Below are 26,268 nucleotides of genomic sequence, written 5' to 3'. Positions count from 1 at the left end.
GTGTACTAACTGGTCTTGAATAGTCCATTCCAAAAGTATTTATAATTTACTTGATATACTTGGATTGAGTAATGAAAATTCCTTGCTTCATTTGATATACTTGTAATCCAACAAAGAATTTGATTTCACTAAACATTGACATTTAAAATTTATTTTTCAGTTCATCTGCAAATAATTTTCATACTGTTTCCTTGCTTCCAAACATAATATCATCAATAAAAAATTTAGACACCAATACCTCATTGTTTTCACCAATCTTCAAATAAAAATTACTATTATCATTTGTTCTTGCAAATCCAATCTTCATAAAAAAATTATGCAGTCTTTGATACCATTCTCTAGGGCTTGCTTCAAACCATAAATCCTTGTGCAACTTGCACACTATATTCTTCTTGCTAGGATCTACAAAACCTTTTGATTTCTCTATGTATTGTTCTTCTTCAAGCACCCCATTCAAAAATGCAAATTTGATATCCATCTAATATACCTTAAATCCTTCATAAGCAGAATATGCAAGTAGTGTTCTAACTCTTAGTCTTACAATAGGGGAAAATGTATCCCCATGTCAATACCTTCTTCTTGTGCATATCCTTTGCATACTATTCCTTATTTCTTGTGACTTCACATTTTTCATTTAGCGTTTTCTTGAATACCCACTTTGTTCCACTAACAATTTTGTCTTTAGGTCTAGGTACCAATGTCCCTATTTTCTTCTTTTCAATCTTTTGAATCTGCTCAATTTCTTCTTTCTTTGCTTGTATCCAATCCTCATTCTCTAAGAATATTTCATAGATTTGGGCTCAAAATCAAAAAGTAATCATGTATGACTTCTGAGGCTTTTTCTTGTCATAACACTAGATTTTTTTATCTCCAATAATTTCCTCAAGTCCATGATGTCTTCTCACATATTTTTTGAGTACAAATTATTTTCCTTTTTGTTCTTCTATGGGTTCATCTTGAAAAATGATTTCAATCTCATTTTCTCTTTCTTATTTAGGTTTGGGTTCACGTTCTACATGCTTAAAACTCTCTTTGTGATGTTTTGTTCCTTTTGTCTCATCATATTTCTATTGCTTGACACCTACAATTTTCTGCTCAACAACTGTCTATTGCAACTTGACATTCCTAATTTGTTGTTGATTTGTAGCTTTTTTTACTAGTTAAGATGGAGTTTTGGGAGCACTATAATTTACATATATGAATATACTACAATCTTTAGGTTCTATCTTACATTCAACTTCACTCATTTCTACATTCTCATAAACTTTCACATTTTCACTTTCTATAACTTTGTTAGCATTAGAGTTTAAACACTTATAAGCTTTTCTCTTAGTGGAATAACCTAGAAATATTCTTTCATCACTTTTAGCATTATATTTTTCATTTCTATTATCTTCTAGTATGTAACACTTTCTTCCAAAAACTTTGAAATACTTTACATTAGGAGCATACCCATACTATAATTCAAAAGGTGTAACCTTTGTACCTTTCTTGACTTGCACTCTATTCAAAGTATACATTGTTGTGCTTAAAATTTCTCTCCAATATTTATGTGATACATTCTTGTCCATCATCAGTGTTCTAGCATAATCCATGATTGATTTGTTTCTCCTTTTAGCTATTTCATTTTGAGAAGGGGTCGTAGGTGTTGATATTTTTATTTTGATTCCTCTATCATTGTAGAATATGTTGAACTCATTGGAAATGAATTCACCACCTCTACCAGATCTCAAGCATTTCAATCTCTTTCCTATCTCCATTTCAACTCTACACAACTACCACTTAAATAACTAAAAAGCATCATATTTTTCTTTAAGTAACATCACAATCATCATTCTAGAGTACTCATCAACAAATAGAATGAATTTTTTTTTCCAAAATAGCTTTGTACACCAATAGGTCCACATAAGTAAATGTTAACCAATTCCAATATATCATCAGATGAATATGTCTTGCTCTTGAAACTTGACTTTGTCATTTTTCCCAATTGAATTTTTTTACACAACATTATCAGATTTCTTCAATTTTGGCAAACCTCTTACTCTTTTCATTTTACTAATGCTAACCAAATTTTCAAAATTTACATGACATAACCTCTTGTGTCATAACCAAATATCCTCCTATTGTGTAAAAAAACATGTCTCATACGATAAATCTAGGTAGAACAAGTTACCTCTTGTTTGGTCACCACTTTCAATCAGTTTACCATCAACATCAAATATCTTGTCCTTTCTATGATGAAACTCAACTCTATATCTTAATTTGTTCAATTGTGAAACACACAATAGATTATAGTTAATTCCTTCAACCTAATAAACATTGTCACACTTGATCTTATTAGTAAGTTGTATTGATCCTTTAACTTTCACAAGACATGGTACATCATTACCAAATTTAACACATCTACCTTTTTATGGTCCAATGTTCTCAAATTTACTTCTATCACCAGTCATGTGTGTAATATCCTCTCTCTAGGACAAAAGAAAAAAATCCAAATAGTAAGTAAAACAAACATATTCATATGTTAAAGATTACTATTATAGATCATATGAACAAAGATACAATAACCAACTATCATAAATAGATATATGACATAATCAATATTACCAAACATCAATAATACAATTTAAAAAAATTGTTAATACATAATAAAATTAATCTTCATATTACCAATCAATATGTTGATTAGGGGTCAATTAAACAAATACATGTTCTCTTAAATAAATTCAATACTAATGAAGAAAATAAATAGTAATAAAAGACATATAATAATAAATACATACATTAATATCATTGATAATAAAATAAAACAATATTATTGAATAAATTAAGGATATGTTAGTGGACACGACTGTCCTAAATGACATACCTACCCTATTTAAAATGGTTAGGAAAGTATTACCATAGATGGAAAATACATCATAAAAAACTTTATTATAAAAATAGCTGCAAAGTAAAATTACACAGAATAAGTACAAACCATCTTGTTTATGTAGATGTCATGACATACAACTAGAAGAATACATAGGATTGGATATGATAAGGCTGCCATGCAATCATAACCTTGGATGCCACATTGATAGGATAATCAACATTCCTTCCATGCACACTGTTGTTATAAATACGATGCCACATACATCAAAGGGAGGGTATGAAAATAGAACAATACCGTGTGCCCCAATAATATTAAAGACATCAGGTTCCATATTACTAATAAAGAGATACAATTAGCATACCCTATGAGAGTTGGAATCAATGTACTTCATTAATTTGGGGTGACAACATGTGAGTAAGGAGTAAGGCACAATATAAGGAGGTTGATCGTGTCGAGAAAAGGAAGGTGGGTCCTTGATCCCACCAAGGAAAGTATATTTTCTTTATTAAATAACTAAGATAATATATACTAGATTTTTATTCGCATTTTTACGTAGATAATTGTATATAATAAATACAATAAATTATTAAGGTATTAGTATTGGTTTAAGAAGTGATATTTATGAATATAAGTTAATTAATTATTTAGTACCTATATTTCTTACAAAATAATTAAGAACCCATAGTGCTAGTAGAAGGACATTGCTCGCCTATATAAATGGCTTCGTGCTAGTATAGAGTCAAGAGTTGTCTTTATGTAAATGGCTAAGATGGGGATTGATGGAATCTTATAGTGCAGTGCAAGAAGTGAGATCCTCATATAAATTGATATCATGCCAATGCGAGAGATGAGTAACCTTGTATAAATGGCTAGATGAGAATGAGATAATGGCTAGAACTATGGCAAGAATAGTATATCTATAATTGTTAGTTTTTAAACCTAACATTTATTTTGCAAGTATTAGTGTCCCAATCTAACCCTAAATAGTGGGGACATTATAGTGGCATCATAGCATGATCTTGCCATCCTGTCAGGTAAACATGATCATAATCATTGAATATAGGTGATAATTTAGCATAGATAATATGAATTCATGATTAAAGTATTTTATTGTCAAGAAGGGAGAGGTAGAGTAAATCCACACGAGTTCCAATGCCTTGAGGAAAGATTCCAAGATAGGTGAAGACATGATTTCGAATGCCCCGAGGAAAGAGTGCAAGATGGGTAAGAACATGATGCCAAAATCCTTGAGGAAAAAAGTCCAAGAAAGACACAAACATGCAATCCAAATACCTTGTGGGAGCCTATTCGTAGATAAGTATCTAGTACCTAGTGACAATGAAATTTTCATCCTCTAAGATGTCATGTAACAAGAAAAAATGACTAAGAAAAATTATCCTCAGAAAGACCAATAAGTGAATCAACTACAACAATAAGACATTGAAACTATATATCACAATCACTCATATCATTCATACATAAGTGCACATTCCAAATTATTGATTATTTTAAATTCAAAACTAAACAAGTCATGGATGGATTTTTGATCTAGTCAATAAAATCAAAAGTCATAATTGCTTGAGGACAAGCAATTTTCGAAGGGTAGGACTGTAATATCCCCTCCGTGGGACAAACAAATCCAAATAACAAGTAATACAAACATATTCATATGTTAAAGATTACTATTATATATAATATGGATGAAGATAAAATCACCAACTATCATATATAGATATATGACATAATCAACATTACCAAATATCCATAATACAATTATTTTAAAATTTTAAGACATAATAAAGTTAATCTTCATATTACCAATCAATATGTTGGTTAGGAATCAATTAAACAAATACATGATCTCTTAAATAAATTCAATACTAATGAAGAAAATAAATGGTAATAAAATGCTTATATAATAATAAATAAATATATTAATATCATTAATAATGAAATAAAATAATATTATTGGATAAAGTACAGATATGTTGGCGGACATGACTGTCCTAAATGACATACCTACCCTATTTAAAAGGGTCAAGAAAGTATTACCATGGATTAAAAATACATCATAAAAACTTTATTATAAAAAAGCCTACAAATTAACATTACACACAAAGAGTACAACCATTTTGTTTAGTAGATGTCATGACATACAACTAGAAGATTACATAGGATTGGATATGATAAGGCTGACACACAATCATAACCTTGGATGCCACATTGACAGGACATTAAACATTCCCTCCATGTACACCGTTATTATAAATACAATCCCACATACATCAAAGGGAGGGTATGAAAATAAAAAATTACCACGTGCCTCAATAATATTAAATACATCAGGTTCCATATTTCGAATAAAGAGATATCATCAACATACCTTACAAGAGTTGGAATCAACACATTTCATTGATTTGGGGTGACCATGTGTGAGTAAGGAGTAAGGCACAATATAAGGAGGTTGACCATGCCGAGAAAAGGAAGGTGGGTCCCTGATCCCACCAAGGTAAGTGTATTTTCTTTATTAAATAACTAAGATAATATATATAATGCATTATTATTCCCACTTTTATGTAGGTAATTGTATATAATAAATACAAGAAATTATTAAGGTATTGGTTTAAGAAGTGATATTTATGAATATAAGTTAATTAATTATTTAATACATATATTTCTTACAAAATAATTAAGAAGCCATAGTGTTAGTATAAGGATATTTCTCAACTATATAAATGGCTTCGTGCTAGTATAGAGTAAGGAGTCATCTTTATATAATTGGCTAAGATGAGGATTGATGGAATCTTATGGTGCTAGTTCAAGAAGTGAGATCCTTGTATAAATGACTATCATGCTAGTGTGAGAGATGAGTAACCTTGTATAAATAGCTAGATGAGAATGAGATAATGGATAAAACTATGGCAATAATAGTATATCTATAATTTTTAGTATTTAAACCTAACATTTATTTTGCAAGTATTAGTGTCCCAATCTAGCCCTAAATAGTGGGGACATTACAATGTGATTTGAACAACCACTATCAATTATCCATCTATCACTTTTATTCACATAAGAGATTAATGTAACTTTTTCATCTTCATTAGAATCTTATTCCATAGCAACATAGACAACTTCTTCATCATTACTTTCAAATTCAGTATCAGTTTCTTCTTTAGTAATTGATGTAAAAAGATTTCTTACCTTTATCTTTATAGTCCTTGTTTCTCCCATTGTCTCGGTCATCTCTTCTTCCTTTTTACTTGTTTTTCTTTCTTTCATCCTTGTATTCTTTGTTATGACATCTTGCAACAATATGACCAAGTTTTTTATATGAACAATAGATTATAGGAAGTTTACCTTTGTATTTTCCTTTGCCTCTTGAAAAACTTCTAGCCATTAGTGCTTCAAGTTCATCTAGTTCATCATTAGAAGTGTCACTATCACTTTTCACATGTTTTCCTTTTACTTACTTTCAAAGAACCAATTGTGACTTAAAAGAAGACTAAATAGTAGTAGGAGAGTAAATATCAAAATTAGACATCTCAAAAGAAGTAAGTCTATCAATCACACCTTCTAGAGTTAGGGCATTACCTAGAGCACATTTCACTTCTTGTATTGCAAAAACCCTAATAGTATAAATATGAAGTAGAGTTCTCAATACCTTGCTTATTATTTTTTCATCCCCAAACTTTCCATTACCATGTCTAATAGCATTGAAAACCTCTTTTGTTCTTGCATATTACTAGACTATATTCTAACCTTCTGTCATTCTCATTTCATCAAATTTTCTTCTCAAGCTTTCTAATTTGGCTCTCATGACATTACCATATCCTCCATATATGGTATTTAGTTTATCTCACATTTCCTTTGCATTCTTACAATCTTTTATGTCATCAAACTCAACATAGCTTAGGACTGATGCAATCTCCAACATTTCTTGATCGTGTTCTTGCTTCTCTTTTAGTTGTTGAGTGGTCAGAGGGACTATTATTATCTCCACATATGTGTTGCCCATGAACTCTAGTGCAACATCACCAATTCCATCTATGTGTAACCTTATCAATCTTTTCCATGTATAGAAATTCTCTTTGTTCAATCTGGGCACCTCCTTTTTGTACATCTTGACCTATAGCATTTAAGCACCTTCAAACTTTTCTCTACCCTATCGGTTTGATACCAATTTTTATAATGTTTAGAATAACTGGGGGGGGGGGGGGTCGGGGTGAATAAATTATCCAAGGTATAGATATACCGATTGAACAACAAAACACTTGAACTAGTTTAGATCATAACATTCCATAGCTCAATCTCTATAGTCAACTTTTAATAACATCAACTAGTAGTCCACTATCATAAATATAATAGACTTGTAGAATGCAAACATTGATAGAAGATCACCACAAATAACATCCACACAAGTTTGACGGTAGGATTTAATTTAGAAACCCAATTTGGGAAAAACCATGAGTAACATGTCACCAATATTTTTGACTCTTTTGAAGTGATTTTTGCTAGGAGCCACCCCTATTAAATGTTAACAAAACACACTATTAAATGTGACCTTGTTAAAGGATTTAACCACCATGTTAAAAGTGACCTTGTTAGGGGACTTTAGAACATTCCATCGGAATGTCACCTTGACTAAAGGATTTACATATGACTGTTAGGTTGGACATTGATTAAAAGATTTTAGATACTAATAAAATGGTTAGAAAGTAATAGTAGGTTTTGATCTATCAAGTACAACTCACTTTGAAAATATAGATCTCCATTTGGCTCACAAGTTGATGTGGGGGGGGGGGGGGTTGTGAATTAGGATCTATAACACGTTTAATATTTTTACAGTACTATAATGCATTCACCAAATTTACCATCTCATATCCAATTACTTATGTATGCATAACTTATATAATCAAACTATAATAACAATGGACCAAATCTATCATCCATGTGCATGAAAAGTAATCACATGATACAAAGATTTTGGTTACCCAGAAAACCTCCAAGGTGAAGGTAAAAATGGGATGGGGATGACACACATAAATCTTCACTATTGCAGTAATAAAGTTAACCTACTAGGGTTACAATGTTTAATCATATCCAATGCTCTACCTTGTGAAGGGTCTGGCTTGTTAAAATCTTTTGAGACTGTTAGATCTCACCATGTTAGAGGGTTTTGCACTTACAAAAAAGTAAGGACTCTATTAGGATATTTACAAAGATCTATTAAGACCACTTGGTTAAGAGGTTTTTCTTGACTCGATCTATTAAAACTGATTCAATACATGATCCTTGGTCTTCTCTAATAAGATAATGTTTGATCTCCTCTTTCCAATTTGATTTGATCTCTAATATGATAAAGCTTTTATGTCCATCACTACTCTGACTAGGTCGCTTGTTCTGTTCTAGAATAATTGAACTCTTTGCCTCTTCTAGAATGTTCATATATTCACACTTGAATCACTTGAATAGCTTGCTTGCTTCTTTGTACCACTATACTCTTCACACTGTTCTCTATATGGAAAATAGGTCTAGATCTTCTCTATTTAAATATTTCATAAAGATTTTTCTAGATACTTCCTTGTTTCACCTCTCCATCTGATTCGTTCATCACAGAACATAGAGATCTATGATCCACATGATAAAATGCATAAAACTCTCTGTAGCATACTCTACAAATATTAAATATCTTGCCCATGTCAGCCTAAAATGATTTACCTCAAAGTTTGTATCATTCTTGACTTGAATGTCAATGATGTGTTGCATGACACTTACTATTTTTGATACTTGGAACTCATTGTATATGTTGTTGATGCTTGGTCTTTACTATGTTTGACACCTTCTATGTAACTTGGCTTTAATGTGCTTGAACTACTTAGTTAACATTAGACTCGGCTTACATTAAGAATACTCAGGGACCATATACTTTCTCAGCTCCTATAGATCTTGATATATACATATTTATATATAATTCTATCCTATGACTCAACCTATATAGAGTAGCTTGATCATAGTGATGACCAACTAACTTTGCCTAGTAAGTGTTTGACACTAATAGACAACAATAGTTAGAGATACCAACAATCTCCCCCTTTGACAGTAGTGAAAAAAACACTTTTTCATGATTACATCATTACAAAAATGAGTATTCCCCTAAGCCTATGACTCAGTTTGTGTATAACTACAAATCTTTGATTAATGTTGAATAAACAATGAAGAATGAGAATATATCAATACATATATATACACATGACTCTAAGTTATCTGATTGTTTTGGTGTCATACTCTGTTTGCCTTCTACATTCTAAATTTTGATCTCTGAATTATCTAACATTTCCTTCTAATTATTACACCCCCCCTTTACTTTTCTTCTTTCCAATATTTATATTCCCCCTTGTTTTTGTCACTTATGTCTATTGTTGGGGTAGAATGGGTGGAATCAAACATATTTGTCAATAAAAGGTTTTTGAACTTGGCTGATCATAGCAAGTGCATGATCCCAAGTGGTTCTTGTTGATTCCAACATGTGATTTTATAACTATAAACTAGCTACCAAATCAATCAAACTATCAACAACCAAAAGATTATGATCTTCATTAATGAGATCTTGTATTGATTTGATTTCTCTCTACATAACCTCCAAATGAGGTATCAACTGTGATTGAATGGAGATCAAATTTGATCTCATGCTGCTATCAATTGTCTGAAGCTTGACCAATTTTCCTTGAGAATTCAATAACTTATTATAGTGAAGGGAGCTAGATTTAGTCAGTTGCAAAATAATGTTACTTGTTGCCTTCATATTAGCTTGAATCTCCTGGATGTTTTCCTGAAGATCACTAGTGAATCTTGGCACATCACATAAAATATTATACAAATGTTGTACTCTATGTATAAGTTCTATTGTGTTCTATACACGTTCTTGCAATAGAAATTTCTACTTGGTGATTGTCATAGAAAATTTGTCCATAACCTTATTACTGAATTTTTTTGCTGAATAATTCATCAATTCTTCATTTGATTCAATATCTATAGCATTTATTTTCTTAACAATATTTACAATCCAGGAAATGATTGGGGCTTCCCCATCAAAATTTTGTATGTCAAATTTCTCAACAAAAATGTCTTTAATATCATGAATTCTTTCTTTTGTTGATATGCTCTCCTTAACTCTTACTACTTCTTCTTGGCCAAAATTTCTTGTAGCAAATTGTCTTCTCAAGAGTGAGATTTTCCAAATACAATTGTGGCATCTCAATAACTTCATCTAGACTAACTTCAATATCTAGAGAGAGGTCTTGTATTGCTTTCTTTGTGTGAAGTGTAGGAGTGTTCTTGATCAACACTGCTTTGAGAGATGGTAACGGGGTATCACCACTAGATTGTGTTTGTACATCAATGCTAGAGACAACAATAGCTTCACTTGGCACTATTTTATTTTCCTCCTTATTTGCCTCAATGTGAGGTCCTAACACATTTTGTCCTTCTTGACCTTTGGCAGAAATATCTACACTTATGCCTTTAACAGTTTCTTCTACCTCTTTCTCCTCCTTATCTAGATCTAAGGATTTCTCTTTCTCGTCAATTGGAGTATCAGGGACGTCAGCATGAACTGGTGACATGTTTCCTTACAGACTTGGTACACCTAGACTCATTTCACCACTCTCATCATCTTGAACAATAATTGTCTCAATATCCTTTTCTTTAGTTGTGAGACAAAAAATACTTTTCTAGAGTAACTCATTTTGTTGAATTACATTATCAATCTTATTTTGCAATATCATAAAGATTCTAAACTTAGGAATAAACCAATTCCTATACTTCTCCAAAAATGTTTCTTTTTGTTCCTAGGACAAATTAGGCATAACTTTGGCTAATGTGCTACATCTGATGTTCTTCTCTTCTTTAGTTGCCAGCTGCCACATCCTATCAAGTCTAATATAAAAATTTATTGGGATTTTGTTCACTAATTATAAAGTAGCCAACCTATGACTTTCCATCATATCTACCATTTCTTCTTCAATCTTGGATTCATCTTCATCATTTAATGTATCATATTTTACATATCTAAAACTAGATCAACCAATAGAGCCTCGTATGTTAACATATACCTCATCTATAGCTCTTGATCTCCTTTTGGCTGGTCCCTTAACCAATCTTCTTCTCTTTGGTTTTGGTCCACTACACTTAGTAGTCTCTACTACTCTTTTCTTTGCATTCTTCTTGACACTAACTAAGCTGCTCTAGTCCTTGGTTTGGTAGGTGGTCGAGGAGAGAGGGGTGTCACCACTAGCTTCTTTGTAGTTCCTTTAGCCTTCTTGCTAGGCACTGGTGTGATAAAAACTAGGGCTTTACCCTTGACCCCTTCTTCTTCATCTTCCTATTCACCACTACCCTTTTCTTCATCTTCTCCAAGACCTTGTGTAATCTGTAGAGGTTCCTCTCTCTTGCCTTGGCTTCCTAGATTTGCTTCTAGGTCTTCAATCAGTTTCTTCCTTATCCTTTCCTTGGAAGCTATCTTGATGTCTGTAGTGATTCTTTCCTTAGATTCTTCATTCTTCTTAAAATATTCTACTTTAGTGTCAATTTCTTCTTTCAATAATGTAACAATATTTGTATTCACTGTATCACTATTAATCTCATAATCAAATGTTGTTAGCCATGCCTTCTTTGGCTTAACTTCTTGCACAAATGTGTTATCTGTGTCTACCAGAAAACATATATTATTATAATGTTTCATTACCAATTCTTCTGATATTCTCATCCTCATCTTCATCCTTGACTTGAATTCTTCAAAATATGTATCCATGACATTTTCAAAATTCTCTCATAATTATGTACTCATTTATTTGCCTTGGCACCATTTACCTTCTTCCCAAACAATATTACCAATACTAGGAAAATAATTTTGTACATAGAAGAAAATACACATGATAAATGATCTGAACTTACACATTGAGTTCTTTTCCTTCCTAGTGGCTATTAGCTTTTTTGCTAGTTGAAGCTTTTGTAACTTAGTGTAAGAATTTGGTATAGCTTTGATACCATGTAAGAATTTTCCTTAGGGAAAAATCACCTAAGTTGAGTAACTCAAGCACAAGCACAACAATAGACCAAAAGAGTATGATCAAAATGAGAATGAATTATCTCAAAGCATGTCAAAGCATGTTCATACACACTAGGAGTGCCTATATATAAAGGCCTCTAAGATGCATCTAGAAAGAACTGGGAGATAAGCATGACAACTAAGCACATGTCCTCCATTGTGTATGAATATACATGCACCAATGAGAGTATAAGCATGATGAGGTGTCTCACATGTAGAGATGTTGTAGACACCATGTGCTCTAATAAAGTGCTAACTCCTATTTTGTCATCATGACAACTCACAAGAGTACACATACTCCTAGGTGACTAAATAATAAAATAATGCATTAACCTAAGTAAACTTAAGTAAAGTGTAAATAGTAAATACTTATTTACATCAACACCCCCCCTTAAGTGCAACTTAGGGGAATGCACTTAAGCTTACGAAAGTAAGGATGAAAATGCATAATGGGTCATGACTACTAGGTCATGTTAGTTACCCATGTACAAAATGAAATGCAATTTCTCATAAAGTAGAGAAAGAGGGAAAACCTCATGGGAAAAACCCTCCTCCAAAAAGAGAGATGAAAAACAAGATGCATGGATGGATGGAGTAATCAAGACCCCCCCATTATGACATACATCAAGTATATACAAAAGAGAAGTATGAGAAGGACAAAACCCCATAAGAGGAAAATGCCCATCCGCCGCCACCCCCCCCCCAAATGTAGAGTGTCAATTAGTGATAGTTGCTCCAATGTAGAAGCTAATCCATGAGCGTTGAATAATGTTCCTCCCCTTTGGAAGAAACAATGGTAGAGGTACAAATGAGATGCTTCCCTATGTGTAGAAAGAATCTCGATGATTAAAGGTGTCTCTAAAACCTACTCAACTATCCCTGTGTCGATGCTGATAGTTGCTCCTTCCAATGCTATAGAAAAGAAAATATTAAAATCTAGCAAGGATGAATGTAGTACATGTCCAAAGAACAATTTGTCTCCTCAAATGATAGAGAGTCCTTCTGAAACTGCTGTACATAAGGATCCATAATCGTGTCAACCTATGAAGACTAATCATGTAGAGAATGGACAGGAGGATCAGAGTGAACCCTCACAATAGCTGGAGAAGGATATGCTTCATCAAAGAGAAGTTGTATATCATCAAGAATCTCTCCCAAATTTTCTATGTGTGACTCCACAAAAAAACCTAAAATATCTATCAAGAAGTCATCCACTAATGCTAGAACTAGAAGACTATGTGTATCCTACTGTGTTGGATCTATCACTATGGTAATGGATGAAGTATTAGTTGCAACAAAGAGAAGATGAATATCATTAATGATGTCTCCCACATCTTCAATGTGAGACTCTATGAACAAATCTACTATGTTTGGAAGGAAGTCATCCCATGAAGTTGAAGTAGGAAGACATGGTAGTTCCTACCACATTGAATTAGAAGCATCTATGGCTAGAACTGGATTAGTAGTATCAAGAGGTGAGATCTCATATGGAGTTGGAGGAACCATGATTGAAGTGACGAAAGATATAATGTCTTTTGGAAAGGGAGGAATATTTGGATCTCCATATGCTTCCCAAAGAGCCATCCAAACATCATGAGGAAAAATTTTCATAAGAAGAGGAGAAAAAGGTTCCTTACTCATACTTCTACACATAAAGTGAAGAAGAAGATGAAGATAGTTGAATGAAGGTGGTATTTTTGAATATAGAGAAGGAATCACTTCCTGGTGTTCTCTTAGATGATCAAGCATCAAAGCACTCCATTTTTGATAATTCTTTAGTGTCAACTTTTGTCTTAAACTAGACTAACATATGTGACAAGACTCCATGAGATCAATGTATGTATGCATCCCCCAAAAAGAAAAAGAGGTCAATCAACCCCTCCAATGTATGATTTGGCACTTTATACTTAGTGCGATTACAATAGCAAATTTAGGGCCTATTTTTGAAAGTAGTATTTTTGTCCACATAACCTATAATATGATTACATATCTGGAAAGTAGACAAAAAATTATGCACTTTAAAAAAAAATGGAACTTGATGTGGAGTCCAGATGAGCTTGTACCAAGCATTTGAAGTGGCAAAAATTGAAATTTGTGAGTTGTAGAAAAAATTAGGAATAGAGATCTCAAACCACCTACACCAATGTGTAGATCAAAAAATTCTACTCCAGATCAAAAAAAGTTCCTCGCAAAAAGGATTCTATATGAGGGAGATATCGCTATTTGAAAATCACCTTTGTTGTTATTTTTCCTGAATCATTGCTGTTGTGCCTCCAAAAATCAAATGGCTCTAGATTTTGCCTTGGATGTTCAATTTGGATGAATAAAAAACCTAATTTGGGGTTTTTGACCTTCTGAATGTGATGCAAATATATGATTTGCACCAACAAGCTTCAATCTTCACCTACAAAAAAATCTCTCCTACAGGCTCGATGGCCAATTTTTCTAGAAAAAATAATGCGAATCCAAAAAAAATGAAGATCTGAAAGGAGATGCAAATGAAAAATGTAGATCTAAAAATTAATTGTATAGATCTGAAATGATCATACAAAATTTTCAAATCGGGCCTTTGGGTTGCCAGTTTGTAAAAAAGATGCTGCCTCAATTTTGACTATGCCCCAACATAGGCAAATTTATAGTCAAATTCTATCGAATCGACGCTTTGGATGCAATGGTGACATCCAATTTGGCTCTAGACGCTTCCAATATCTATGGATTCTCCAAATCTGGGTCAAGGTGCTAAAGCAAGAATGGTCTCAAACGACTATATGAAGAGAATCTCCCCAAGCTTTGATACCATGTAAGAATTTGGTATAACTCTGATACCAAGTAAGAATTTGGTATAGCTCTGATACCATGTAAGAATTTGCCTTAGGGAAAAATCACCCATGATAAAGGAACTCAAGCACAAGCACAACAATAGACCAAAAGAGTATGATCAATATAAGAATGAATTATCTCAAATCATGTCAAAGCATGTTCATACACACTAGGAGTGCCTATATATAAAGGCCTCTAAGATGCATCTAGAAAGAACTGGGAGATAAGCATGACAACTAAGCACACATTCTCCATTGTGCAGAATATACATGCACCAATGAGAGGATAAACATGATGAGGTGTCTCATGTGTAGAGAGGTTGTAGACACCATGTGCTCAAATAAAGTGCTAACTCCTGTGTTGTAGACACCATGTGCATAATTGGAGTGCTAACTCTTGTGTTGTCAGCATGACAACTCACAAGATTACACATACTCCTAGTTGACTAAATAATAAAATAATGCATAACCTAAGTAAACTTAAGTAAAGTGTAAATAGTAAATACTTATTTACACCAACACTCGGCAAGGTCATATTCATAATCTTTCATAACTATCTTCCACACTTGATCTACTGTCATACATGGCACACTGTTTGATTTGCTAGATTGATAAAATTCGTGAGCAATAAATCTCATTGCAAATTGGATCAATGGATTAGAGATGTTTGTGATGGAAAACCCTCATCAATTCCACTCAGCTCTAGTATTGGCTTCAACTTCCTAATGATTTAGACTTCTCCTTGTCTTCTTTTTATCCAATGTAGGATAACCAGTAACCTTGTGAATCATTTTCTTGGTTATTATGACTGGTCCATTGCATAGCCAAAACTTCACATTGTGGATCCTGCTTAGAACAACCTTAATCCATTTGATCTTGCAATTTCTGGTGAACTCTATGGAACAAGTTAACCCTTTCATTTTGACAATTTTGAATTTCTCCTTCAAAAATCCTTCATGCAATTATCATATGCTTCTTGAATCTTATAATCTCCTACTTCTCTCATCTTGCACATGTAGCAGCTTCACACATTGTGTAGTGGTATCGAAGATAACACACCCATTGAGTCACCTTCCATTGCAATTTTAGGAATAAAACAAAATTTAGGTGGAGGAAAAGCACCACTCCTTACCAATTGAATCTCACTAAACTTCACTTCTTGACTCTTTCCTATGGATGATAAAGCTGCCATGTTTCTCTGTTAGGGTCTGAAAACTTTTCTCTCTAGATAACTCAACACTACTCAGATCTTCACTTGATCAATATTTTGTCTCATATTTTCTTTCTAAATCATTTTAGGATCTCCTTTTGCTCAAATCACTCAGTGTTCTCAAATTATGTATGCAAGGTATTAAATAGTGTCTTCACATTTTGGTATATAATTCCTTTTGCTCGATTTAGGGTCTCCATTAATATTATGTACTCGGGTAGGTGAAAGCCAGCAGTCTCGGTCAACATTGTGCCTTTGAACTAAGTATTTACTATACAACTCGGTCTCTTCCATCTAACTCATCCTATACATCAGTTTTTCTTTAGAAATACTCAGTCCACATTGCAATTATTAGTCAATGTAGACAATTTTACTGATGTTCGACATTGTCTATATAAATGATTCTCTTTGTACTAGTCCTTTCATAAATATGTTCTTATGCATCTTTATTTATGCAAATATGAACTTTAGCACATTTTATGTTAGTAATTGATGTATGATATATCATGTAATATATAGTTCCATACATGCCTTTCTTAATTAGTTTGAGATGATGTGATCACCTTCTCCATTAGATTGTGTGATCTCAACTCCATTTGTTTCACTGCTTCCATCTTCTTCTTTTCTCTTTCATTTTTGATTCATCTCTTTCCTTGTTTGATCAATGTCCAATTTTCCTTTTCCCTTGGTGTTGTTGTGATTCATTGCTGATGCTTGAGTTATGTAGTATTTGCTTGATTTCCAAACTTGTGACAATTGGAACATACATTGTTAGGTGCATAGTTCTTCCTTTGATTAGTGCAATAGGGTTTTTTTCTGTGTCTACATTCATATGCTCTATGTCTATAGTTTTGATAGTTGTAACAATAGCCTTCAAATCTAGGTGTAGTGGATACATTTTCCATTCTTGTTCTACACTCATGTATTTGATGCCCTTGCTTCTTGTAGTAAAAACAATAACTAAAACTTAGGTTTAGGATTTTGCATACCATTTTTGCTTCTACAGACGTTTGCAGTATGGCCAAGTTTTCCACAATGATAACATGTTGGTTTTCCCTTCAATTTTACATTTCTTAGTTCTCCACTTTTGGATGACTCTCCTTTCTTGGTAGATGAATGTCCTACACTAATAGTGCTACCATATAACTTCATAAGTTCTTCAAAGTATTCCATTGCTTCATTAGGTTTGTTGAATCGTTCCACAAGTTCTTTTTTAGTTTTCACTCCATTCTTCAGTAAGTCATTTTGTGATATCATATTTTCTATTTCCACATCCTTTCTATTCAACTCTTGATTTACAAGCATCAGTTGATTCACCATATCTAGTTAAGTGTTTGTGAGATTTTGTACATTAGATATCCTTTCTTCAAGTCTAGTCACCATTTTCCTTATGTCTTCCTCAACTTTCTTTTTTGGCTCAATCACTTCATATAACCTCACTGATTGAATCACATGTCCCACTTTTAGTCCTCTAACTTCTTCATTTAGAAGTCTATTTTTTTCCAATAGATCTTTAGATATTGTGTCATTTAAATTTATTGTTTCAAACACCCCTTCAATTTTGACTAATTTTAGTGAAACTCTTTTATTTGAATAGCCAACTCCTTTCTCCTTTTCAAGGATTTCTTCAAATATTGTCGTACTATCTCAAGTTGTTGCAATATGAGTTGGATATTAGTCACATGTTTGACAATAACTTTGTCCAATTTATAAGCTTTCATCTCCAAGATCTTAACTCCAAGTCATTAAAACTTTCCTAGAGAACTAGGCTCTAATACCAAATGTTGGAGTCTTAATTTGAAACCAAAATACCGAGGGGGGGGGGGGAGCGGTGAATCAAGATTTATAAAATTTTTAATATTTTCATAATACTATAATACATTCACCACATTTACCATATCATATCCAATTTCTTATGTATGCATAACTTATAGAATCGAACTGTAATAACACATCTATCTAACCTATCATCCACATGCATGAAAAGTAATCACATGACACAAAGATTTGGTTACCTAGAAACTCTCCAAGGTGAAGGTAAAATTGGGGTGGCAATGATACCCACAAATCTTCACTACTGTAGTAATGAAGTTAACCTGCTAAGACCTTACAATGTTTGACCATAACCAATGATCTACCATGTGAGGGGTCTTCCCTGTTAAAATAATTTGATACTATTAGATCTCACCTTATTAGACAATTTCACTCTTACAACAAAGTAAGGACTTTGTTAGGAGATTTATAAAGATTCATGAAGACCACTCTATTAAGAGATTTACCCTAATTCAATTTGTTAAAACTAATTTAGTACTTGATCCTTGATCTTCTCTAATAAGATGATGTTGGATCTCCTCTTTCTGATCTGATATGATCTTTGATCTTATAAATATTTTTTGTCCTTCACTACTCTGACTAGGTCACTTTTTCTGTTATGGAATGACAAAACTTTTTACCTATTCTGTAATGTTCACACGTTCACACTTGAATTGCATGAATATCTTGTTCACTTCTTCATACCACCATACACTTCACACTTTTCTCTATATGGAAAATAGGTCTAGATATGCTCTATTTAAAGATTTCATTAAGATTTTTCTAGATGCTTCCTTTTTTTGCCTCTCCATCTTATTTATTCATCATAGAACATAGGGATCTGTGATAATATCATAAAATGCGTAAAACTCTCTGTAACAAACTCTATAGATATTAAATATCTTGCCCATATCAGCCTGATATAGTTTACCTCAAATTTTGTATCATTTCTTACTTGAATATAAATTATGCATTGCTCGACACTTATTGTTTTTGATACTCTGCACTCACTATATATGCTGTTGATGCTCAGTATTTACTATGCTTGACACCTTCTATGTAACTCAGCTTCAATGTGCTCAAATGAATCAGTTAACATTAGACTTAACTTACATTAAGAATAATTATCAACCATAAAATCTCTTGGCTCCTATAGAGCTCAATATATACATATTTATATATGTCTATCTCATGACTTAGCCTATATAGAGTAGCTCGATCATAGTGATGACCATCAAACTTTGCCTAGTAGATGACTAAGTGTTTGAGACTACTAGACAACAACAGTTAGAGATACCAACAACAATTGGGTTTATGTTTACATATGAATAGTGATAATTATTAGGATATAGGAACACTAGGGTGAGGGAGGGTGGTCAATGTTCTAAACTTTTTAACCTTCTGAAATTGACTGCACAACCATAAACCAATTATAACTCAAAGAAAACAAAAAAAGCATAAACAAAACATCCACAACATTATGACATCATGGTACTTGTGTAGAAACCTTGTTAGGGGTTTGAAACCATAGTGGGGGATAACACCCACAAATGATCACTCTATAGAAGTATTGACCTTGCCAAAGGCTTGAGTGCAAAAAGGGAAAGCACTTGCATTCGAGTACATTTCCTAGAGATCACTTCTCATATTACAACATATTACAACTTATTGTCATACAAAATTAATGGACTACAATCCAAAATAGTGAACTGGGAAATAACATCAATTATGCCTATATAGTTCTATGTAGGTACAATACAAAACCATCAACCTAGCTTCTATAATCATGTTTTTCACTCATAAAAGATGTCAAAATGCTATCTTTGTACTTCACTCTACTTTTCTATGTCAAATAAACTCAAATACTTGTTCTTATATACACCATTAAAAAAACTCAATTAGTTTGCCTCAAGAACATAAAGTGCAACGTTTAGAATGTCAACCAAATGCATTCACAAGTCTTCATGCTAGCCTCAACCAAATACATAGATATCATTGAATATCTTGACACCACCAATGAAAAAATCTCAAACTTATTGGATCATCGATTTGTTATGATTGCTAATTGATCAAATAGCTAAAAATATTTTTCTTCATATTTTATTGCTTAATCAACACTCAGAACTTCATAACTAAGAAAATGATTACATCAATAGGTGTGAAGATAAGATAACATAGTATTTATCTTGTAGGATCATATCCTAATTGTGTGACTTGAAAATTTAACTCTGCTTACACTATGCCTATTCTTCGATACTTAGCTAATTTATCAATCTAACCTCCAATACAACTAAAATATGTTGACTGACCGAAAGAAACATGTATGTTTGTGATCAATGATGACATACAAGATGAGATATCAATGTCTCTTGCCAAAAAGAATAAGATGATAGTAGGTATTATGAATTCATTTCATGTTGTGCATATGTATTTGGGTAACTTGCTGATGCATTACAAAGAAATGAGCCTATTACTTTCTCACAAAAAACTCAAGCATAAAACATTCAAAAACTCTTTGCTCTAAAAAATGGATTGTAACCACTAATAAGCTTTATTTCTCCTTAATTCAAAAATACATCAATTACATTTATAACTTATTTATATTACAATCATACTCAACTTTACAAAATAATCTTCTTCACACCAAAATTTTCTCACTTTGTCCCCTTTGGCCTTTATTGCATTGCTTCCCTTCTCCATGTAGACCCACACCCTATCTCCCCTTTTTTTGCATAGTTTCTTTTAAATGGCTATGCATCTTCCTTAAAACCCCTTTTCCCCTTGTCTAATATCACACTATTGCCTTCTACTTGCCCCTTTTCTATCCTCTATAGTCTTATATTCATCCTTATTAAGCTCTTCCACTTCACCTCCCACTTTCTTCCTCTCTACAGATGCATTCATTTCCCACCATACCACTACTGCATGCCTTGCTTCCCTCCTTAATTGATTTTATACTTGATTCAAAACTAAGGCACTTTATTCTTCTTACGTTTGACAATAGCTATATATAAAATTATCAGTAAAATCTATGAAAATAGTCAATATTAGGGAATGAAAATGTTGTTAAATTGAGAAAAAAAGGTGTCACAACCTTTATTAAAAAATTATTAACCATGAGTGGATGCTGGACTACATCACTAGTTTGGGGTAAATAATTTTCAAATGATAGAACATAGGTCACTACTAGTAGAATAAATTGAACATGTCTTGTTTGGGGATGATAGACTCAGTATAGTAGTGAAGGTCAATGGTAGTGAATAGGTCACAAGTTCAAATCTAACAAACAATGAGATACCTACTAATTTGTAACACAATTAAAATTCCCATAAATGATGTAGAGTGTTTAAAAGAATGTTTAAAATTAATAATATAAAAATTATGGAACAAAAGTCACTAGGAGAAACAACCTAGTAGCTGCCCAGGCTAACTTTGTGCACCTAGAGTTCCTAATCGTATGTCAAAATTTGATAATTTTCTCAATGAATCTTTGTAGGTGAGTGAAGAGCTTAAAGATAACCTTTTGGCTCCCCTTTATGGAGATGTCAGTAAAACTCATAGATTGCAAGGTGGTCTAAAAGTATCACTTTAAAACATTAGTGTGGAACCCATTATGTTCACCACAATAGCCACTCACCATAAAAATAATACATATGCTATCATTTTTTAGAGCTTCTAAACAATTAGTTTTCATGCAATACCCCCTTCATGTCCTCATATAATTAGCTGATAGGCTATTATAGGTGGGCTTTTCATACAAACCTGTCTGTTTGAGAAACCATACATTATTGGCAGTATTTCTATTAGTAAATTACTTATCAAGCAATAAATTCAAACTGCAATTTTGATATCAATCTACTCAATAAATTCAAGCAATAAATGTAATTTCCATATCAATCTACGGCACCGACCATATCTATTAGGATATATTTATGTATCTCAATAAATCTTTCATAGATATGCTAGATTTGTATATTGATTTGTTAATTTAGTGGAGTTAATTCATCATATCCCACCACCTGCATTCTCAATAAAAATTTCGCTGAATAATATAAAAATTATCTCGTGAAATTTGTAAACAACTAGAATCTTGATTAGAAGAGTTTCTTTGTGAACTATCTAATTCAATTAGGTAAGTCCATGAATCTTGATCCTTCTATTTATCTTGGGTTTTATAGTTTTGAGTAGTATGATAATGGGACAGAGGTTAATGACTTTGAATTACTATCTTACAAATTGTTTTACTTTATAATTTACCTACTTGAACAACTATAGATATATAGAATTTGGATACATCCCTTGAGATATCATCAGCACTTTTGTTTCCTACTATAATATTGGTTGATAGTGGAAGAAAAAAGATTACCTAAAGTGTTCTTATCATCTAACAGAAAATATCATTTCCATAGCTTCTTTTTTTATATAAGATTTGCAATAGCATAATTTCCTCTAACTATGTTTATCTTTTTAAAAGGTTATTATCTAGAATCTTTATTAGAAGAGGTAGTTTGTGAGCTATCTTTATCAATTAGGTAACTCCATAAAACTCGATCCCTTTGTTTCTCTTGGGTTTCATAGTTTTTAACATGTGGTTTATATCTACGAAGTTGTTTATTTAAATTAATAGGACAAGGGATTGATTTTGATTTACTATCATAAAAATTGTTTTAGTCTCACTTGTCCTTCAATTCATACTTTTTACCTTTTTAAGATTTTGTTTCCCTCATGTATGATGTGTAGTGCCTGCCCTTAGTTTGCATTTTCTTATTTTTGCCGAACTCTTTTAGGCCAGTTTTATGCTTGATGATTAGTATCATTATTTTGAGATTATCAGATATTGTTTCATATTCAATTGATTTATGATGAGATTACTTGGTACTCTATACTTCATGTATGCATGATGATTATTACAATTTTTTTAGTTATTGATGATGATTAGTTAGATGGATTATCATATGTGTTTTCTTATGGATACTTACCCCATATTACATGATTATGGTGTGCGTATATGTTTTCTTTATGTATGACATTTCTGATGTGGTTAAGGAAGGGAGTTGTAGTCACTTGCTAGTCAGGATCTAAATGATGCACCACTTCCTGCCATTGCCTGTTTAGTTTAGAATATTGTGTTTGTATAGACATAGATTTTATGCAGATTGCAAGTACCGGGTATCGACTTCTTTGAATTGCCAGGATGAGCGTACCCTATCACATTATCTCAATGGTAAGAGAGGGGAGACAAATTCTTAAGTCCAAAGCCTAAACCTTTAAGCCATTTATCCTAGAAAAAATTAGGACAAGTATCTGAGTTGATTACCTTCCAAATGCATCGAATGCCATTAATTCGTGATTATAACCCTTTGGTATGATTTTGTATGTGTTTTTCTATGATGGGTTTTTGTATTTATGTTGTGTAAGTCTTTAGTGATTTTTTATTAAGTCAAAATAAATGATTAAATAAATGATTTAATTTAACAAAAATTATTATGATATTTTAATATTTAATTAAATGGAAAATTTATGAAATAAAAAGAATTAAATTTAAAGATAAAAGTTATAATTTTAGAACGTGATGATATTTATTTAATTTAATAATATATTTTGAGTTCATTTTTTATTTCTAAATACTATTATTAATTAAGTAAATAAATATTTTATCAATTAAACATTCTAAAATAAACTAAGAAGTGAAAAAGATATTAATTTATTAAAAGTTTTAAGATTGCATGATCTGCGCATGAGATTAAAATTTAATAAATTAATTAAAAAAGAGAAGTCAAGTGAAAATTAAATAAAGTTATTTTATAATTCAATAAACGTGCATGGAAAAGACAAAGAAAAGATAAAAAGAGTTAAAGTCTAGTGAGCAAAGAGTTCTCTTGGGTGATTGCACAATTAGTGCCCCAATTTTAGGAGAGAGCTCAATATCACAATTTGATGGTTCATTTTCGAAGGACCGCTAATTTTGGAAGAGAGATTGTTTTTGAGAGGAAAAATTTCTTTCAATCTTCTTGGGCGTAGTGACTAGCATCATTCTTATGATTATTCACACAATTTATTACGCTTCTTCTTCTTTCTTGTCTTCATCGTGTCTTTCGAATGGTTATCTGAATAATTGTTGTGATGAATGTTTTAGTATTGTGAAATTCGAGTATGTATGTTAAATCTCATGTATACAGGAAAATCAAAAGATTAATATTATCCTTCTTCAGTAGATTTAAAAATGGAAATTGAACGAGGAAGGGTTTAATATTAAATTCAAAATTTTCAATTGAAAATTCGATTGATTGGTCGTATTTCCTCTATCTAGTTAAAGTTGGAACTTTTTATAAAAAAAAAAATATATAATTTTAATTGTTTTAGGGGGAGGGTTTTGTTAATTTTGTTTTACAACAAAAAAAAATAAAAAAATAATACATAAAATATAATTCAAAAAAATATTATAGGGGAGGGGGTTTTACCTCACCTCCCCCCACCTTAGTGGCACGTGACACCTGTCGCTAATGCAAGGACTGTGGCGGCGATAGTACACAATACTGTCGTAGTCGCAGGCCCTGCAGCAGCCGTAGGGAGGCCGTGGCCAAGGCTGGTGGGCCTTTAAATAAACACTTTTAAAGTTGTTTTAAATATTTTTTTAATTTAATTTTTAAAAAAATAATTTAATTTTTATAATTAGTTTATTAAAAAATTATAATATTTAATTTATTAAATTATGTTTGTTTAATATTTGATTTTAAATAATTTATTTAATAAAAGATTAAGATTCTTACTTCTATAGTTAATAGTTAATTTAATTAAATAAAATTTAATTAAGTTCAAATTATGTATAGGAATATTTAGTGAATTTATATTTATTTTATTTAACAATAATATTGACTTTAATAAAATTAGGAATAAGTTTTATTGGAAGATCAATAGATATTATATAAATGAATAAATAATTGCCCTTGGATTATTTTTCGGGAAATTGACTTTAAATATAATGGGGTAATTCCATATTTTATTTGAATAAATGAAGGGGTTAACTTGTAGGGTAAATTGAGAATCTTTTTACTTGAAATGAAAACTAAAACCTTATATTTAACTCATCATTATGTTTTCAAAATCAAACCAAAACTATGAAACCTACACTTTGTTATCTATATGTTATCTATGTTTGGGGTTTGTGTTGACTAGAGTGTTGACCAGCTCTAGGACGTCTACTAGAGGCTTGGAAGTTCTGTGATTGTGGTAATATGCTAACTTGAACTTGATTATTTTAACTCAACCATGGTAATTTGTGTTGGTATGCTCTATGTTGAGTGTGATTCTATTATTATTTATTGTTTTCATTGTCATCGTGGGATAGCGAGATGAATGCTATATATATTTGACTTAACCATTTTGAGTCTTCAATCAATATTATTGGGATGCTTTCTAGTTGCTTGTAGAGAACTGATGTATTATTATTATTTGATGCTTTCCAATCACTTGTATAGGACTGAGGTGATTTTGAATGATTATTTGATTTGTGTTTTTATGAGCCTAGGGTAGGTTATCTATATGTAATGTTGAGAGGTGGCTTGCAATGGAGGCTAGGGCCCTAAGTGGCTACCAGGGTAACCCATCATAAGTTGTTTAATAAGTGAAAACACTATACCAAATGAGAGTAAAATGAACCTAATAAGGGGTACGTGCACCAAGTCGTGGTGCCAAAAGGGGGTATAAGTGGACACCTTTTTCTTGAAATTAGTAATTTTTGAACTTCAACAAGAATTTGAAGATAGTTACGTTCAAAATTTTAAGATATGACAAAAACAAAAGTCATAGTCCTTTGAATCTAGTTTCTAAACTACTAATTTTTTTCCCAAAATGGTTTAGTTTTAGGTCCTCAAAAAAGGGGCCCACAGAAAGTGGTACTATTTATTTCAAAAAAACATAACACAGTAAAAAGTGTGCCCCCCATAATTTTAACTTTTAAAAAAAAATTCTTTAATTGCTCTGGTCAAGAGTTACTTAACACTATATAGTTTATCCCAGATTTTTTGAGTAATTTTATAATGTGTATTTTTTTTAATAAATTTTTAAACTAGACACATCCCAAAAATGTGAAATATCTATGTGTTCCCCCTAGAAATAATTGAAAACTAATCTAAAATCAAAACTTTTTTTCAAAGTGTGTAGAATGGAGCCTAGTTTATAAAAAACTAAGTTGTTACAAAATTCGATGAACGAGCTAAAATCTAGAGCCCAATTAGTACATGGTGGTTTTTGACAAAAAATGGACATACATTCAAAAAAAATTATGGATGAAAGACTTGCAATAGTTTAAATTAAAAATAAATTATATGGTTATATAGCTAACACAGAGACCTACAATGTCATGTAACTAGATCTTATCGATGCCCAACTGTAAGGAATCTTGAAGGAGAGCACACAAGAAAAATCAATCATTTTTTGTATGTTT

This window comes from Cupressus sempervirens, chromosome 2 (genome assembly GCF_028749045.1).
Source record: "Cupressus sempervirens isolate cs-2001-9-10 chromosome 2, ASM2874904v1, whole genome shotgun sequence".
NCBI lineage: Eukaryota > Viridiplantae > Streptophyta > Pinopsida > Cupressales > Cupressaceae > Cupressus > Cupressus sempervirens.
This window is presented reverse-complemented; position numbering follows the sequence as displayed.